This window comes from Neofelis nebulosa, chromosome 3, assembly GCF_028018385.1.
Source record: "Neofelis nebulosa isolate mNeoNeb1 chromosome 3, mNeoNeb1.pri, whole genome shotgun sequence".
In the NCBI taxonomy this organism is placed as follows: Eukaryota; Metazoa; Chordata; class Mammalia; order Carnivora; family Felidae; genus Neofelis; species Neofelis nebulosa.
Genome location: NC_080784.1, coordinates 81,384,900 through 81,405,293, shown reverse-complemented (window position 1 = coordinate 81,405,293; position 20,394 = coordinate 81,384,900). Strand labels below are relative to the sequence as shown.

Genomic DNA, 20,394 nt, shown 5'->3' with positions numbered 1-20,394 from the left:
TTTGGCCTCAGGTAAGAAGTAATTAATCTATTTGCTTAGTTAATTTCATATTTTTGAAAATCCATAACTACAAGTTGTAAACCCAATATTAATCTTTTAGGACAAAATGTGACTTCTTGGGAGTCAAAATGGAGAGAGCAGAATTGTATGCTATTTAAAATCGCTGTGATACATGATCTATTTTTTTCTAAATATCAAATCGCTTACTAATAGTATTTTAATGATATCGGCTTAAATAAATTAACTACTCTTGTGCCACATGGTAAAAATATCTCCATATCCACACCTTCCCAGGCACACCTAGTAACATAGCATTTACTTGCTTAACTTCAAAGAACAGGAGACCATGATGGCTACAGTTTTAATTAGCAAACTGCTGGAACAGGCAAAGATTAAAATTCCTCATGAAGATAATAACTGGAATAGACTCTGATCATCAGACCCATACACTGACTTCTGTAACACATACTCACCCACACAAATGCACACTCATAGACTGTTTTACCTTTACTCAATAAAAACATACACAGCCTCTATAAAACTGTTTGGAAATAATTTTGATTAACTTAACTAGATTCATAATAGTTATATAAAGATGGATGGTCTTTTTTCACATCCCAATAGCTGTGAAATATTACAAATTATACCCAGATATTACAAATTATTTGAAATTTTATTGTATTTTTAAATTGTTTTTAACGTTTATTTTTGAGAAAGAGAGAGAGAGTGCACACGCAAGTAACCAGGGGAGAGGGAGAGAGAGAGGGGAACAGAGGATCTGAAGTGGGCTCTGCCCCAACGGTAGAGAGAGAGTCCAATGTGGGGCTGGAACTCACAGTGAGATCACGACTTGAGCCAAAGTCAGACGCTCAACTGACTAAGCTACCCACGCATCCTTAATTTAACTGTATTTTTAACATCTTAGTTAACCTTCATAGTTTTGCTCAAAGATCATCAGCCTCTTGATTGTGTTTCTTCTTAATACTTTACTGTCCCCTGCTTCATGTTTTAATAGAAAAAAAAAATCTCTCCTTTCTCTGAATTCCCAGAACCTGTCAATACAACTCTCCTGTTATAATAACTTATCACCTTCCACCTAACATTAGAGTTATTTATGTACACTTCTCACCTGCTGTGCTAAATTGCAGGTGTCTTGAGGCTAGTTCGCGTCCCCACTGTGAGTCCACATAATTAAAATAAGGTGGGTTACTAATTTGAAAATTCAAGGTTTTTGGGGGGTTTTTTTCTTTTGTTTTGCTTTTTCAAAATGAAAGTTTTTACTCAATAGCAGAAGCTGGGGCTAAATATATCCTGGTGCTTTCCAGACTTATACTTACACTTAACTTCTCCCGATATATACACTTAAAACGGTTAGGATTAAATCAACTCTTTTCCTCTCGCTTGCTCAAAACTTTGCATTGAGAGCAATAATGAGGAGCAGAGAAATGAACACCAATTCTACTCCTTTTTTACATGTGATTTGCTATAATAACACTAAAATTAGATTTTACAAAGGAGAGAGAAAGAGAACGACAGAGAGATTGATTCACACTGCCCCAAGTTATTTCCCTGAGGAATATAGGCTTCTTTCCATTAGGTGATCAAATGCAAGAAGAAGGGGACAAGGGATTCTTTATGCCAGAGATTTAATTGAAACAGCAAGGCATGACCTAGAGCAAAACAGCAATTAAAAGCCCAATGTACAGTTCCTACCCACTGCCCAGCGGCTAGCAATTGCTGAGTTTCCATCCCTTCATGGAAGCCTGACTTTTGATGCCATTGTCTAGGAAGTGATTTTTACTGTTCCAGAGGAGACAACTCCCTTGAAATCACCTTGGTTCTGTTTAATTGCTTAAAATTCAATAACTTCTTATAATCTATAAAAATGCAGTGCATCATTTGGAATATTTCTTTAAAATGCCTTTCAGGAAAAAATAAAGCACTACTATTTTCACTTTTTTTCATATCAAAAAAAGGTTCAGGACAAAATCATGACCTTCTATAATAATAAAATATCATCAACAAAAAGATTTTTTTTAACAATTCAAAACTTTGTAGAAGGAAGTAAATATACTGAGTATTTGCTATATACCAGGGTTGATTCTGTTAGCAGAATACTCTCTATATAAGGAATATTTCCACTTCCAAGGCCCAGATATACACATTCTCTCATTTCCTGTAGCTTTTTCAATGTCAAATGTATAGCAAGAATTCAAAGAAAGTGAGGCTAAAATCTATTTATTTAAGACTTCCAGCAATTTACTAGACTCTTTTTTACCCTTCCTTCTAGCTAGATTAGATTGCAAACATATAATTAATCACTAGTCTGTAAATGTTCAACAATGTAATAATTTTGTTTGACTTACTTTTCTGTGCAGGGGAGAAAAGCAGAATTCACTTAAGGGCATACGGTTTAAACCAGATCTTTTTTTTTTTAAGTTTTTTTTTTTTTAATAATTATTCATTTTTAAGAGACAGAGACAGAACATGAGTAGGGAAGGGAGGGACAGAAAGGGAGACAGGATCTGAAGCAGGCTCCAGGCTCTGAGCTGGCAGCACAGAGTCCGATGCGGGGCTCGAACTCATGGACCAAGAGATCATGACCTGAGCTGAAGTCAAAAGCCCAACCGACTGAGCCACCCAGGGTGTCCTGAAAGCAGATCATTCTTAATTCGTCATAAGGACACACCTACACATCTTTTATTATCCAATGTGGGCTTTTTTACTCTTAAATAAAGTGATATTTAATCAATTATTTCTTCAATTAAATATATTTATGCTTTAATTAAAAGAGGTGGCAAAACATTGATCGAGTGACTATTTAGCTAGGTTTGAGACGATGGGAGGAGAAAAAGGGAAGAAGGAGGGGGAGAAGGAAATAAAAATAAAAGAAGGAACAATTAAATAATATTTATTAAATTTTGAGCATTATGCTAGGAATGATCACCTACTGTCCTTTTTGTAATATTGATACAGGTACTGTGAAGGAGGATTATGATTCCTCCCATTTTACAAATAAGGATGAGGAACAGAGATATTAAGTACTTCCCTAGAGCCACAGAACCAGTGATTCCAAGAACTGGGTTTGGAACCAATTCCATGTGTTGCAAAAGTATACATTCTTTCTTACCAGTTCTTTTTTAATTTTTTTTAAGTTTATTTATTTATTTTGAGAGAGAGAGAGCACACGCTCATGAGTTGGGTAGCAGCAGAGAGGGAGGGAGAGAGAATTCCAAGCAGGCTCCACGCCGTCAGCACAGAGCTCCACATGGGGCTTGAATTCACGAACAATGAGATGATAACCCCAGCCGGGATCAAGAGTCAGATGCTTAGCCGACTGAGCCACCCAGGCACTCCTACATTCTTTCTTTTGTACTGTGCTGTCTTGAACATTACTCAGTGAGATAGCATCAATAAAAAATTTTAGTCTAATTATATTGTTTAAATTGTTAAATAAAACTTTTTGCCAATTAAAAGATCTCTAGTGCTAATTATTAATAACTAATAATAATTGAATGAGATTCTCCCCCAAGACGCTTTTTATAATAAATGACAAAAGTAAATGTTGCCTTGACATCTACACAATATATGACTCAAAACATTCCTGTAATTAAGAATAAAGTTCAACAGCCATCTGCGTTGAACAACCAGCGTTAAGACGCTGGTTAGGCGTCTGACTTTGGCTCAGGTCATGATCTCACGGTTCACAAATTTGAGCCCCGCATCAGGCTCCGTACTGACAGCTCAGAGGCTAGAGCCTGCTTTGGATTCTGTGTCTCCCTCTCTCTCTGCCCCCTCCCTTGCTTGTGCTCTGTCTCCCTCTCTCCCAAAAATAAAAAATAAAATATAAAAAGAATAAAGTTCAATTAATACTGAATGGGTGCCAAATGGAAAAGTTTAAATCACGTATGTCAAATAAAAAATAAGAAGTCTGAATGACATTTTATCCTTTGCTTTTGAAAAATACCCTAAATATGCTGAAAATAATTTCAAATCTACTCTCTCTTGTATAAGATAGGAACAGAGCAGCAATACTGGAAGCATGTAAGTGTTAACGAGCAAAAAAATCAAGGTGCCCATCTTGAATACCTTGGAGAAACACAAAGATTCACCACTATAAATTATTAACAGAACGAAATAAATGCATGAATAAAGCAAAGTTTCTGAATCCTTGGGCAGATCAATTTTAAATTAGTTCAGGAAGGGTCCTGACATCTGCCTGATTGAATGGTTTAAAGAAAAACTTGAAGTCATTCAACTACTAGTTGTTTGGGGTTTTTTTTGGTTTTTTTTATTTTTTGTTTTTAACTGTGTTGACAAATTATTCACTTGGCTAAAATTTTTCAACTGCCCAATCTAAAGCCTTGTGTTAGATTTGTTATTTTGCTGTGTCTTTTCAGCATGTCCATGGTACTTCTAACAACAGAATCCTACTTTCCTCTGGAAAGCCCATTTCTTGTAATTCAGGTGGGGTGAACCTGCCTGTGGCCACATGGTGATGCTATAATCACAGCTGGCCAATCGGAATACTCCCTCTTTATTCCAACCATAATGACTGGATGAGCACATGACCTAATGAGAGTCAGTCAGAGGAGTATTTGATCAGATTTGATGTATGTAATCTTGTTGTGACAGTCTTTCTTCCTTTTAATCAAAATTCAAAAGGATATATTCTTGGTGCTCCTTTTCCTACCACATTGAGTACCTGCCTGCCTGAGAAATAAATCAATAGAAAAGCAAGGTGAAAGGATACAAAAACAAGTCCCCAAGGATGTCATTTGAAACCCTGAATCTATCTGTACCTCAAGCTGATCCATTCTTGGATGGATGACTGTAGATTTCAAAATATTCCCCTTATTATGCTTAAGACACTTTGAGTTGGAGTTCTATCCCTTGCAACCAACAGACTCCTAACAAATAAGAGTGTGAGCTCACAAATACTGTGAGCTATTATGCAGTATCTTTTCTTACTTTTAGGAAACTATCAGGTAATACGAAGCTAGACCAATGTATTCAGAATCATTAGAGATATCTTAATTTTCTTTTCAACAATACTTCTGAGAGCCTGAAAAGAAAACCAATATTCAATTTAATTCAATTGTACTATCAAAGTAACTAGGTTGTTCTACATAGACACTCAGCTAAGTTCATGCAAATGCTTTCTGTATCGTGAAATTTTAGAATAAAAAAAAAAGGATCCTGGAGTGCCTCTTCCCCTGTCCTCATTTTAGAGATAAGGAATCTGAATGGGGTGCCTTGGCGGCTCAGTAGGTTAAGCGCCGGACTTCAGCTCAGGTCATGATCTCGCAGTCCATGAGTTTAAGTTCCGCATTAGGCTCTGTGCAGACAGCTCAGAGCCTGGAGCCTGCTTTGGATTCTGTGTCTCCCTCTGTCTCTGCCCCCTCCCCTGCTAACACTCTGTCTCTTTCAAAAATAAACATAAAAAATTAAAAAAAAAAAAGGAATGTGAAGTCCGACAATATTAAGAGAATTGTCCAAAATCATACAGCTAGTTACTGACAATACTGGAATGAAACTAAAGTCTGCATCCATAATTTAACAGAAATTATAAAATTATACCTATTACAGTATTCATATTATTCTGAGATGAAGTGACTAGAGAACTTCATAGAATATTATCATTTTTAAAATAGGAAATTAGCTTAGTAAAGCACACAAGTGATTCTGCTTATTTATCCACTGGGGTGGTTCCATTAATTCTTCTGAAATGAGGATGTACTAAATGAGCCAAAATTCCATTAAACACACACAAAGATAAATGACCTGAAATGATCTCCCTGTAATGCTTTTTTTTCCTCTTTATAAATAACTACCAGATAGAGAAGAATAAAAATAATGATATTCTAATGGGAACTAGTAAATTCTATTAGATATGAAAGCTAAATTATAATCTAAGTAAAAAAATGTTGATATAAAATTATGGTTTTGTTTTGGATAAGGATGGCCTACCATTTGTCCTCCAAGTTGATAGGACAGATCTAATAATAACTCAATTCCAGGAACCAGACAATATACATATAGAATTCTAGCAAACAACCTTTTTGACCAAGTTATTAGATGTCCATGGGTTGGATCAGATTTTGTTTCTACACATCCTTATTCATTATTTTTTAAAAGTAGAGGGCTCATATGACTGCTCCAATAGACGTAATTACTATAAAATGTTTAGCCTGCATTTGTGGATTTTTAAACCAATTCTCTAATCCTCAGTCAAGAAGTCCTATTAAATCAAAAGTGAACTAAGTATTTTCCCCTGGAATTGTTACATAATTGCTTGGGAGTAAATCTGTAGCCCTAAAAAGTGAACCAAAAAAGAAATTATGTACACCCAAATTAGCCACAAGGAAATGAAGGAAGTTCAATGGGATAAGGACAACTTCTAAAGCTAAATTAATATTCATTTAAAAGCTTTTCCTCCAGCATTTAAAAAATTTTAAACTATTTCATTGAAAGATACTTAATATTATTAACCCTTTGTCACAATCTATTTCTAGTAGGTCAACCAACTCAAAATCAGCTCAGATACTGTTTTTGCTTTTTGTCTGCAAAAAGTAAATGCAATCTCATAATAAAATGTTTTCATAAATTCTTAATACATCTCCAATGGCCAAACTTTGAAGGAGTAAAATAGTGAACATATCGTCCATAGAATTAAAATGACGAAAGGTCTAAATAATGATTTTTTTTCAACCACAATCACACCATTTTTCTATATCATCAAAATATAATGATTAACTGGCATTTATAAAATGGCTAGATTAGGCTCTTTCCAATAGTTTCTCTTTCTTAAGGTCTGCTACAACACTCCTTAGCAGATAGGCAGAGGCAAATGCTATCCCCGCAAATCTGCCTGTCTTCCAATTTCCTTGCTTTGCCCCTTCCCTCCCGGCTGTCACGCTAAGGAATCCTCTCCTCTCTCTAGTTCCTATCTGGCCCTCTTTGCCCCAAATTCCCAGGAAGTTTACAAATACTATTCATATCTTCAAAATAGACACACAGACTTTTTCACACTTTTAAACCATCAACTCTCTCCTTACAGAATGATAAAATCATTTAGCCCACTGACTGTTCTACTCACCAGTCAAGGAAAGTTGGCAAGTGGCTATTTCAACGTGCATGAATACAGGTTCTTCTTACTTGGTTATTACCAATTATCTTTGCGCCTAAAACAACGTGCGGTATGGAACCCTGCTACTTTTCGCATGCTGCCCAGGTCCCTGCATCTAGGAAAATTGTTCTGCCTCATTCCCACCCAGAGCCTTGTTGCTGTAGTCTTCCAGGATTCTGTTGGCATTGGGGTGCTTAGTGTCAGCCAGACTCTAGGACAGCTGCTAATTGTCACACAGGGCCTTCAATTGCAAGAAACAAAGAGACGAGATTTTTATTAAAATTTTGAAAGAGACTATGTGTTTTTCTCTCATTGGCAAAATGTTACTATAAATCAGAGGACTAAAATCTGAAGGCTTACTGGTCCAGTGACTCTACTTAAATGTCAACATATTCATGGTGCTGTTCTGTCGCTGCCCTTCTCTCTTTTTTTTTTTTAAGAGAAAGTTTTCCCCACACACCGTAGTTTTAAAGTGCAAATAAATACAAGACCCAGTCACTGTTTGGATTCAGTGTTTTCACTTGGAACCAGTGCCTTACAGATTATGACATGCAGCACACAGAAAATGGGATTAGAAAAGGTGCTGTGGCCATAGGGTTGTCCTCGGGCTGTAGAAGGCAGGGAAAACCCTTCATTATTCTTCCCCTCAGACTGAGGAAGCTCATGATAGCTATGTGTCACCTCTAATGTCATCGTCTCCCTCTCAGGCTTTGTCTCCCTGTCTCCTCCTTCCCTTCACTGTCTTTCCCCCTCTACCCCTCCTCCTCTCTCCCCTTGGCTCCCAGGACCAAAGAAAGGCAGAAGAGCTGAAGAGTGGATCCACCATTCCCTAATGAATTAATAACCATGCCCAGCCCCAATACAAGCCAGAAAGGACTTTTCAATTCCAAATAGGGTGGGTGTTCAGAATCCTTAAAAGATGTACATTAAAAGTTAAAGAGTTTGGTTTTTATTACTGCTGTGAAATCTGTTCAAATATTTAGTTCTTAAAAAGGGGGGGGGGGGTTCAATCATTGTTACATAGATCAGTGTTAATGTCAGCTAATTTTTAAAAATACACAAAGAAAAGTCACAATGGAAATAAAAAAAGAAATCACCGTTTCTATCAATGCTTAAGGTTAGAACAGAGGGCTATCAATACAGCTGTGCTACAGCCAAATGTGTAAGAGTTCACTTTTTTCCTACTACATAGAGGGGAAAAAATGGTGTTGTTTGAAATTATAGCCAAATCTCCTAAGTTAACAAAGGGTCAGGCAGGTTTTGCCTAAACAACCACAGAACAGCTTTCTCATGACCAAGCTAAATAACATGTTTCCTTGATAGTCACAGTTATGGCACTTCTTGCTATTCAGAGCACAGATATACTAGCAAAGACAGGAAAAGAAAACATAAAAGAAAGCAGCACTAAAAGTCATTTTATAAATTTATACAATTCCCCATAAGAAACTGATCAGAGGTTCTCAGTTTAGCTTTCTAGTCACTGCTTATCCTGCAAAAACAGACCCCTCCACCTGGATGAAAAGGTAACTTGTACAAGGTCTTTATTTCCAGTAAACAAAGGATGCTCCACGACACAGCTAGGACTCACTGAAACAAGGGCTCTTTGGGCAACGGGATTCGACAAAAGTATTCAGCAAACAAGAGTCATCAAACATCACTTTTCTGAAGCTCTTATTTTGCATTGCTTATTGAATTTGGGTGACAGACAATATACGTATGTAAAGTAAGGAATAAATTCTGATAAGGACAAGCTCAGGAAATGAAGAGCTAAGGCAGGTACACACACACACTCATACGCACACACACGTACACAAGGCATAACTGTGCACTCTGGACACTCTTTTGCTCATGTTTGCTATATGAACAGGCAAAAGAAAAGTATTCAAATGGTCAGTATATAATTGAAGTTATTTTATTAGTCATCTAAGTAAATGCAAAACCATGAAAAAATAAACATTAACTTGCAAAAGTAGACTTAATGATTAATGCTAGAATAAATATTTTCCACAATTTAATATAATATAATCTAAATTTTATTCCTTAGTGTTAAGAAAGGGACAATATATTGAAGCCACTTATGCTGCTAGCTGATTAGCTGATGCAAAAAGGGAAATTAGGAACAAATTTTTCCTTTTCAAGACATCCATGAACCTGAGTTTGAAGCCGAAGCAAGTGGGGTGGAAAGATTCTAAATGATCCCAAAATGTAAATTAGCATTTGTTCATTCATCACACAAAATTTAGATGTTAAAGTGCTTTATTGAAAGGAAATGGACATATGCCCCCAACCCAGCAACCCTTCGAATATATATCCTCTCAGGTCCACAACAACATATGTATAGGACTATTCCCAGAAGTACTGTTTATGGTTGCAAATAGAGGGAGAAACAACAGTATCCACTTCTAGGGAATGATAAAATATCAAATATGCATACAATGGAGTACAAAATCAGAGGCAGAACTCATAAGCCAGACTTACACTTAGCAACATAGAAATGATTCAAAAACATAATTAAACATAATTTTAAATTTTTACAGTAAATTTGAAATTTATAGCATAATGCCATTTATATAAATGTTAAACTGTATTCAAAACAATATTCTATATTTTGAAGGGTGAACTTAAATTTGTCTACATGTATAATTTTATGTGTGCTTCTATACATACACACATATATGAGACATGAATTGAAAGAATGTACATTAAGTACATTGGAGCAAGTGTCTATGGGGCAAGAGAATAGGAGTGGAGATTGGGGAATCACATGGGAAAACAAAATGAAACAACAGAGGCTTGTACCAGCCAACCTCTGACAGAGGGACCCATGAATGAGGACCATGGTTGATTCAATTCTGTGGGCTTGACAAAAACATTTTTAAATGGGGTTTGGAGCCATAGTTATTGATGTTAGGATAAACCAATATATTCAAATAACTAGTCATATCTAAAGATAAAACTCATCCAGGTGCCTGGGTGGGTCAGTCAGTTACCAACATCCAATTCTTGAGTCTGGCTCCAGTCACGTAAGACAGAGCCCTGTGTTGGGCTCTGCACTGACAGCAGGAGCCTACTTGGGATTCTCTGTCTCTCCTTCTCTCTCCCTCCCCCATACTCACATGCTCTCTCACTCTCTCTCTTTCTCAAAAAAATAAACTTTAAAAAAATTTAAGGGGTGCCTGGGTGGCTCAGTCAGTTAAGTGTCACTTAGGCTCAGGTCATGATCTTGTGGTTCGTAAATTCGAGCTCCTTGCTGGGCTCTGTGCTGACAGCTTAGAGCCTGGAGCCTGCTTCGGATTCTGTGTCTCCCTCTCTCTGCCCCTCCCCTGCTCGCACTTTCTCTCTCTCTCTCTCTCTCTCTCTCTCTCTCTCTCAAATAAACATTAAAATTTTTAAAAATTTTTTTAAAAAGATAAAATTCATCTGTGACATTGTAAAAGACAACAAAAAATTATAGATTGGTGATATCCTTAAGCCATAGTATTTACAGTCAAGTACAATTTGGAAATCTTAAAAATCTTAACACTGAAATTTTTCATTTGCAAAATCTATTTATGGGTCTGATTACATTAAAACACATGGGGGGAAGAAAAAGAAAGAAAAAATCACAGTAAGTAAAGTCCATCTGAACAGTTCACCACAGCAACAGCGCTCACACAGCATGTTTGGATCTAACTTCTGGAATCAGGGTTATCCCGTAGATAGCCACCAATTCCTGCAACAGGCAGTTACATCAGGTAGCAATTTCACTGCTTTGCTACGTGTCTGTGGATTGAGCAAGCGGAGAAGAAAAGCAGTTATTTATATACAAATTCTGCCTCAATTCTCTCTAGCTGTTTAGGGTGAAAGAGTGGGGTTTGATCTGAGTGAAAACAAGGTCATGTCCCGGTTCACTTTATATCAATCAGAAATAGCTACGCTGTATGTTGTCTGATAAAAGTTTACAAAATTCTGTGAAATGTAAACCACCTTGTTTTTTAACAACTAATCAAAGTCATTCTGAGTGACTCATAATAGTTACCCAACCAGATGCTAATATGGAAACTAGAGAGTCTCTGTGACTTTTATCATTCTACTATCTTTCAAAATACTTCACTGTTATTTCTACTTCCAGTGAAAATATGTACATGTTGATTAAATAATTATAGTTACAATATCTGATACATTATATTACTTACATAATAGAAGCAATATTTAAAATGTATTGACCTAGGTCTTCACTGGTAAGGAATTTAATTAAATAATATATAAAAACGGCTAGTACTAATTTGTTTTTTCAGCAAATACATCTTGGGAACATCATCCCTTTTTAAATCCATTATCTCTACTCATTTTATCATTACTTGTAACATTGGTTATATGAGAGTGCCTTGAGAAGTTACTGGAATCACACAAATGTCAATAATTATAAATGAAGTGAATTCTTATAAGGAGAATAATAACTTATTTGAAGGATAATCCATGTCCATCAACCATATCATTATCTCAACATTATAAAAAATTGCTGAATTGAGAAAAAAGTTACACATAAGAAATTATAGACATCAACCACTATGAGAACTGACCAACAAATTAATACCTATAAAATTCCCGCTTTAAACTAGTTACGGGAAGCTACACAATGAAAATGAATATACAGCAAAACACACCAACTAAAAAGGCCCCAATGACACGTAAACTTCAGAATGTGTATTTTTGGAAATGAAAGCAAAGTTTAGGTAACAATTCACTGACCACACACACAAAAGTAGCAAAACCCAGGGTATTCAACCCATCGTCTCAAACAGTTTGTTTGACAAGACGTATAAATCAAATCACCATATTCGTAAGTGACCGCAAAGCCATATTTTATGGCTTGGCCCTATGTAGATGAAACCACAGGTAGGTGAATTAAGAAATTTACTTCCTATTGTCTAATATCTCCCTGTTAGGAGACGGTCTATGAATTGTGAGGAATAAAAATCTAAGAGTATTACATATTACGTATTTTTTAACACTAAAAAATGTGCACATACCAAGCAGGTTCTCAGATAGTTAAATGGTCACACCAGAAAGCTTATCTGAAATTTCTACAATAAATGGCCACCTTAAAAGTTTTAAAAAATACTGAGAAGTACTGAAAAATTTTTGTTGGGTTTTTCTTTTTTTTCCCTCTCCCCTTTGCAACAGAATGAGGGAATGAAGCATTTTTCTTGGACACTGAGTATAATTATAACTAATCATCTCCTTCTCCTTGGAGCAACATTCGTTGACGTTCCTTCATTTTAGGGTGGCTGGCTGACACAATTCAAATATAATTACTCTTCTTGCATGATAAACTCCAGCACCGTGAGCAAATACAGTATGTCTCATTGTCAAGTATGGCTAGACAGCAGCAGTGTAATATAGACCTTTCAAGCCCTAGTGTAGCCCCCTGCCTTTGAAATCTGTGTGAGATGACAAAACTGACTTTCATTTCCCTTGGACTTTCTCAAGGTATCCTTATTAAGAAAAAAAAAAGCCTAAAACCCATAAATTTAATCTACTGCCTGCCAATCATAATGGTTTCTGCTGTCAGACACTCATGATACATAACCACAAAATTTAAATGTTATTGTTTCATACAAGAAGAAAACGTTGCTCATGACTACCCCAAACAGTCATGTGACAATTCAGTGCGTTTCCTTTGTTTGCCTCTTCCACCACTGAACAATAGCAAGAGCAGGGAACCTGTAACCGATGGACCAAATGTGGAAGGAGCTACACAATAATAAACGCGAAAGTAGATCATTTTTCCTAGCTATCTCGTGAGAGACAAGTGCATGAAGAGAGAAAGTTTCTTTCCTAACATGTGTTTTATTTCAGATTAATAGTGATGCTTGCTTATTTCATTTTTAAATGACTTCTCATTTTTAAGAAATCAAACTTATAATTGGGTGATCACTGGAAAACAACTTTAGCCAACTCCTGAAAGAGAAATAGTAACAATAGTGTAAAAAAAAAAAGGAGAAAGAACATCACATAGTCATGAATGTTGAGTTTCTGGAAAAAACAAAGGCTTGAAATTTAAAATGAAAATTTTCAACATGGCCTACCAACACTAAAGAGCTGTGTTTTCATTAACATGGTAAACTATATGGCTTTCTCTCATGTGTTCTGATTAGTGGTTTTAAGAAAAATACATTACTATGGATAGCCACAAATACAAACTTGACATTTTGTCCCTTATTGAATTATAGTGAAAACGCAAATGTAATTTTTACCTATTGTTTTCTAAGACAGTGTTGCACATGGGCTTTCTGACACTGGATGTGTTTTCATCTGAGTATACGTAAACTCCCTTTCTCTAAGTATGCAGCACTGTACATGGAACCACATCACATCACTGTCTGTGTGTTTATCTCACGCTACCATGGGGACAATTATAGGCAGCTGGCTCTTTATTCCTTGACCTCCAAATAACATTTAAAGTCACCATCGACGGTTTTCATTAGTAGTGGATAGACTCAGCAAACGAAGAATCAGATGCTGATGATGGGCTCTTTTGTTTCTTGGGTGGGAAAACAACTTGGCTCAGCACATCCCTGGCCTCATTCCTCCATGATGGGAAACAGTGGAATCTAAATAAAGTTATATCAAATTGAAAACAACTTTTGTTTGCTCTACACATAAGAGCAAACCCTCAGCAATTTTTCCTTCCAAAATAGGCAAAATTCTATTCCACAACTCAACTAGAGAAAGGGTTCACTCTAGCCACTCAGTAATGATCAAATATATGTGGCTAGCAGCAACTGAAGGAGACATGTATGTAAAATAACACGGAACCTTTGATCCCTATATTTGCAAGAGCTGACCGGCTTGTTGTAAGAGAATGCCAGTTGTAGTAAATGTATAAATAGTCAAAACAGAAGAAGCTCACTGCAGGAATCTTAACTTAATGTGTTTACCAATAACCTGGAAAATTCAAATTTAACTCTGTGGCAGAACAGGACCTCTAAGGTAAAAAGAGAGGACACTCATCTTCTTACAACACAAGGTCATTCTCTTAGGGAAAGTCTAATGGTCTGCAAAGGACTTCTTTGTTTTCAACAGGACACTATTCTAGCAATCAACAATGCAGTCACACTAAAATACCTCGATGCCTTTCTCCTTTGTTATAGACAAAGCTCCCACTGAAGCCTTTTCAACAGCGGCCCCATTTTCAATTTAACCTTCTCCTTTCCCTAGAAACAGGACTCTACCCCTCTGAAAGTGGCAAATCCACTGTTCTGATTTGGGACATTCACCTGATCCACATTTGTCCCTTGGATGCATTTATACCTAGACTTCTTTGGGTAGGCTGCCCAAATGCAGAAGTCCTCTAAAAATCAAACCAAATAAATTTACAAACCCATCATGGGGAATCACAAAACATACTTGGTTTAATATTCTTCTTTAAAGTTTAGTGAAAGGAATAAAAAAGAGACATGAATTTGTGATCTAACTCCTCGATCTTTTTTTTTCTTCATTATCACAATTGCCCTCAGTCAAATCTCTGCTGCCCACGTAGCTTAGTCCTAAACCCTAATAAGCCCAACTTCACTCGAATGACCTACTACCCATAAAAAATCTAAAACTCAGCAGTTTGAACTAAAGCGAACTGGTTATATAAGGGCAGTCTGAGCCCAAAAATAAAATAAAAACAAACCGAACAAGAACAGGTGACTGAGAGATTTGCATTTGGTTTGCCATGTTGCTTCTACTCAAAGGCTGAAAATTCTTCACCTTGCGTATTTAAATATGCATCAGCTCAGAAGAAGTTACACAATGTTTCCATCAGCAGAAGATGTGGCACTTAGAGAAAGCATCAGGAAAATAAAAACTACAGACAAAATAGGGTGTATTTGCATATTTCACTTGAAATTAGGCTATGTTGCAGCATATTGGAAACTCATATGCATTGGATGTCAGCTGAGTTACTTTTCTTTCCCCCCAAGGTGACATTGGTGCTTGTCTTACCAAATATGATGCAACTGACAAGTGTTTTCATGTAAGGAAGATATATGCCTCCCATCACCTTGTCAAGCTGAGTGAAGGCAAACTCCAGCACATCCTTTCACAAGTGATTAGGTGGTCGGAGTCATTAAAAGTCATAAAGTTAGACTGCAGCAGTGTGCCATGCATATATATGAACTCATCCAAAGCTGTCCTCCTTGAAGCAGGTGATAGCTCTCAACTTTCCTCTGACCGAGTCATAAATTCTTGGCTGAGCTTTCTTTCTCTTAGCATACCTTTGAAATTATACTGAACAGTTAGTGCTACTTTGGCCAGTCTCATTGTCTCCTGCTTTCCTAGCCAAGCCTCTAACAACTAGAGGTCCAAACATCTGACTGCGGTACACGAACACAAAATAAACCACCAGGTTGTCATTGTTTTTTCTCTTCCATAGCACTTTTAACATTTTCAAAGTACTTTACAAATTCTTGTCAATTAGCCTACTTGAAGACTGTATAAAAAGGCAACAAGAAAAAGAGTGGTATTATTTAATCTACAGGAGGAAATTAAGGCATAGACAGCTGAAGTGACGTGGCCAAGAGTCTGCACCATTTTGGCTAACCAGGAGCTCAGAACAAAGTCTAAATTCTTATGTTATAATCTTTTACAATCATTCCACTTTCAGCCTCATCATTTCCCAGTAAATAAATCTGATTTGCTATAAAAGAGAAATACACATATTATAGCTGAGATGATAAGAATTTAAAACTTTGAAAATGTACCATTTAAATGTATCATGAATTCAAAATTTCTGCCCTAAATTCTTCAAAAATTCTGCCCTAAAGAACTAGTTAAGTGCATGAGCTAAATATATGCACAAGATGTTCAATACATCATTATTTATAATAATTAACACCTACTAACAAACCAGGCGTGCAAAAATAGAGAATTCTTAAGGTTCTCTAATGAAATAGTACACATCCAAAACAGATTTCTGAAGAATTTTTAAAGCTAAAGGAAATAATCATGATATAATGTTTATGAAAAAAAAAAAAGCAAACCATAATACTTAAAGATCTCAACTATGTTAAACATAAAAATATGCAGGGGGAAAGGGACTAGAAAAAAACAGAATACTAACAATATTACCTCTATGTTTAGGGATTGCAGGCAATTTTCACTTTCCTTTTTAGAACCTGTGTAGATTTTCCAAATTTTCTACAATGAGTATCACTTACTTTCTTAATTAGAAAAAGAAAAGAAAAGAAAACATTTATGTTTCTGAGTGAATGCATAAGAAGCTACCCACATTCCAGAGGCCTCTTGCAAATCATCCCAACACAGACTACTCAATAATAAGCAATCTAAATGCTTTCTAAAATTTATTACAGCAATGTACTCACTCAGAATGGAGTCAATGCTTGCCCTGAGTGCATGAGCTTTGTCTCATTATGGATCTGATGTAGTGGCCAATGTACTTTTAAGACATGGTACCTGAATGGACCTTGATGGGCCAGAGTGCTTTTCCTAGAATAATTTCATTTCCCTATAAATGCCTAAAAGTTTGTTCATCCAGCATAGACTGGATGTAATCATAATTGAAGAGTGTGGTGACGAAGGAGAAGTTGAAAGGCTCTTTTCAAACTCTCCAACTTTAATAAAACAATTTTAAACTTTGAGCACTACAGCAATCAAGAACAACTTCTCAGGCTAATTAACGAGATGCAAATAAACTCATTTCAGCTTACATAAAGGTCATTAAAGGAAAAGTTTCTAACCATCAGACATTTAAAAAGATAAAAAGCCAAAACTGGGATGCATGTGCCCTTGTATAATCTGTTATATTTCCTTTTCCATTGTTCTAGGCTAACAACAAAATATAAAAAGGCCCATGCTATTGACTATGTTAATATAGAAACAGAACATTCTGTATACCTACCAAGTAGACTATACATGTGTAAGAACTTGATTCTTTCCACCAAACATATGGATATAACTTTCAAGACCACCATCATCATCATATGGAGCAGATAGTTGAAGTAAATTTCTTGCTCATGACTCTATAGTTGAAATCTTTTAAATATTCAAGCATATCAAATATGTGGCTGAGAAACTTTTAGAAGAGACTAGGTTAGAGGCTAGGGGAAAAAAAATACACACACACACACACACACACACACACACACACACACACACACATATAAGCCCTTGTGTCAAGTCAACAGCTCTTCTCCCTTGGGGTCCTCCAGGAAGAAGAAGCCCTCTGGTAGTTACCCTTACCTAGCAGAAAGCCATTTTGATATTCTGCCCACACATATTCTGCTCCTACATTCTCTTTTAGAAAAGACAAAGAACCAGAAGCGAGTCAGAAGCTTTGCTGCTGGTGCTCATAAAACATCAACACTTAACCTCTACAAAAACAAATCATTTAAAAAAGTTGTTATTAGCAAAAAGATTTTTCCTTACTTCTTATTATCCAAGCTATATTCAAATCCAGCCCATAGGAAGGTTCTGGAAATCTGCTTTCTCTTGTCCTTATTCATTCACTTTGAATTACAGGGCTAATAAATAGTGAGATCAATAGAAGCTGAGCTTAGGAATGAAAAAAGAAAAAGAAATAAAATTCTTAGATAATCAAAAAGATGAAAAATCAATCCCTGAAAAATTCAAGTTAGTAATGTAGTTAATGGTTCTGACTGAGAATAATTAGAACAAAAACTTTTCCTTATTTTAATTTTTACACTAATTTCCTCACTTAAAAACCAATAAATACTCAAGACAGAAAAAGTTGTAAAATAAGTAAACATAGAATGAAAGAAATAAAATTTTCCCACACACTACCAAGAAATAACTATTATTAGGAGTTGGTTATTCTTTTGAGTTTTGACATATAAAAAGGACTTTAAATGCATAAACATATTTCATCATATATATGTGCCATAATTTATTTAATCATTCTCAATTGTTGGACACATAGAGGTATCCAATGTTTCACCCTTATTAATTCTGACATGAACAACCCTGGAATATAAATCTTTCTGCATATTTGTGATTTTTTTTCTCTTTAGAGTAAATTCAAAACAGTGAAATTATTGAGTTCAAAGAGTATGAGCTTTTTAAGGCTTTGAAAATATATTGCTGAATGGCCTTCCAGAAATTTTGTACCAATTTACGTTCCCAAGAGCAATGCCTGTGAAAATGTCTTTCAAAATAGTACGGCTAGTCTTCTCTTTGTCTTAAAACAATAGGTTAGCTATGGGGAAAGGCATAATAAAAACTGAAACAGCATTCTATCTAGAAATTATGTATGCCTTCTCATGCACTCAGAGAGAGTACATACGTTTATAGGGAGGACAATATTCCCCTCAAATGACTGCACCATACAAGGCAGAAAACTACCACTGACCACACGAATCCACTTATTTCTATCTGAATGAAGCACAAGGAAATGCAATTTGGATTTATTGCATCACTAGCCTCCCGAGTTCTAAACCCTATTGTTCGCACTGTTCTGAATGACTTGAAAGATCTAACAAGATAGAGGCATTAACAAACTCTATGTTTACTGAATCATACACATCAAGTGTACTTAACCAACCTAGTAAAAGTAAGATTTAAAGGGGTGAAAGAACAGGTTCACCAGTCAGTGTGACATTGGACACTAACGTCCCTCAGAACAAAGTTCCTGTGTGTCGAACAGCATGAAAAAATTAGTGGGTGCCAGAATGGCAGGATTTAATGTCCCAGGAGAGGAAATCTGGAGAGAATAACAAATGAGAACACCATGAAAAAAGGGGGCAGGGTAGGGAGTCAGGTCATATTAGTGCATCTTCCCAACTTTGCCAAAGTAAGAAGAATAGGTGAGCTTTCCTTGGATGAGGTTCCTAATCCAAAATGTCCCCCAAGTTATGTTCTTCTTCCCAGGACCCCTCAGGAGGATGTTAGGGTGGAGCTGGGCTGCGGTTACCGAGGGAGAGTGGCCATTGACGCTGTGGTCCCTGTCAGTCTCCACAGAAGGTTCAACATTAACCTACAGACCCACAGCATTTATATTATCTCTCTCACTAGGTGGTCACTGCTGCCCCTAGGCAACATCTCTGTCATTCTCTAAGTTCCAAAGCTGAAGGCACACATCACAGATGTGTAGCTAATTGCAATGAACGAGGACACTTCAGTACCCCTGAAGGTCAGATACCTTTGGGAGGATTCTAATACATGATTTTATTATCTAGAGCATAAATATGAATTGTCCTTACAGAATCAAAGGCGTCCAAATGAGAAACCAAACACTAGGATTGGTTTGAGGGACCCTCGTCATCAAGAGAGATAATCCAAACTGAGATTCCCTGTTCACTGACCCACGTAATGTAAAACTACACAAGAACATTTCTAAAACTTCTGGAGGTTGATTAAAACCTTTTAGTTGGATGTTTCTGAGGGACTACAAAGAATTACCACATATGTCTTAAATTTATAAAGACCATCGTGGTCTAAAACAGAAAACAATAGAATAGCCTAATCCTGGGAGTCAGGCAATGAGTAAGCAATGAGAAGCAAGTTCCCCTTGTACCAATCTGTCTGAATCGCTCCCATTTTTCCTCTTTCTTCTCAGTCTGCTGGTTCCAAAAACTCAAGGCGAATATTCTCTTTCCAGATAGAAGTCCATCCATATTCTGGAAACACTAAACCACCAGCAAAACCATACATGTGAGGAAGACAGTACCCAAACTCAACCCAACAACTCCAATCTTAAATGAGACTCAAGTTGGGCTTAAAACTGAAGCAAATGTTTGAGGCAGTCTATGGATGGAGGATCGGCCCTTAATTGCAATCTTTCCAAAGAGGGCAATGTGCCAACACAAAATTCAGCTACACTTCAAGTATATTCTTGGAGTAAATCATCATTCAAATGTATTTAAAGGGAACAGTCACTTTAGTACAGCAAGACAATAGTTTTTTTCAGCTTACAAGTCCTATCACCCACCAAGTGAATTCTCTATAAGACAGGATGCTGAGTCCCTTCTAAAGTGGTTCCTACAAGAGAATATTGCAAAAAAGCAAATTTTCTTCTGGCCTTTCTTTGATTAAATACTAAGGGAGTGATCTTAGCAAAACAGAATTTGTTCTAAACAATAGTGACTCTTGACTGAAATCAGATATTTCAACCTCAAAGAATAAATATAACTCACACCACACTGGTTGTCAATCCTTGACTCTAGCATTCAAATGTTTCTGTTGCCCTAAGAACCTGATTTCATTTTAAGAGTCTGTTGTATTGACTCTGATATTTGTCTTTAATCATCGTCATCTTGGAA

General features: G+C 36.3%; 1 protein-coding gene across 1 annotated transcript in view; it reads right to left on the bottom strand.

Moving 5' to 3' along the window:
* The window catches only part of TTC29 (tetratricopeptide repeat domain 29), a 668,675-nt gene that overhangs the window by 549,371 nt on the left and 98,910 nt on the right, over positions 1 to 20,394 (bottom strand). The gene's annotated exons all lie outside the window — the stretch shown is intronic.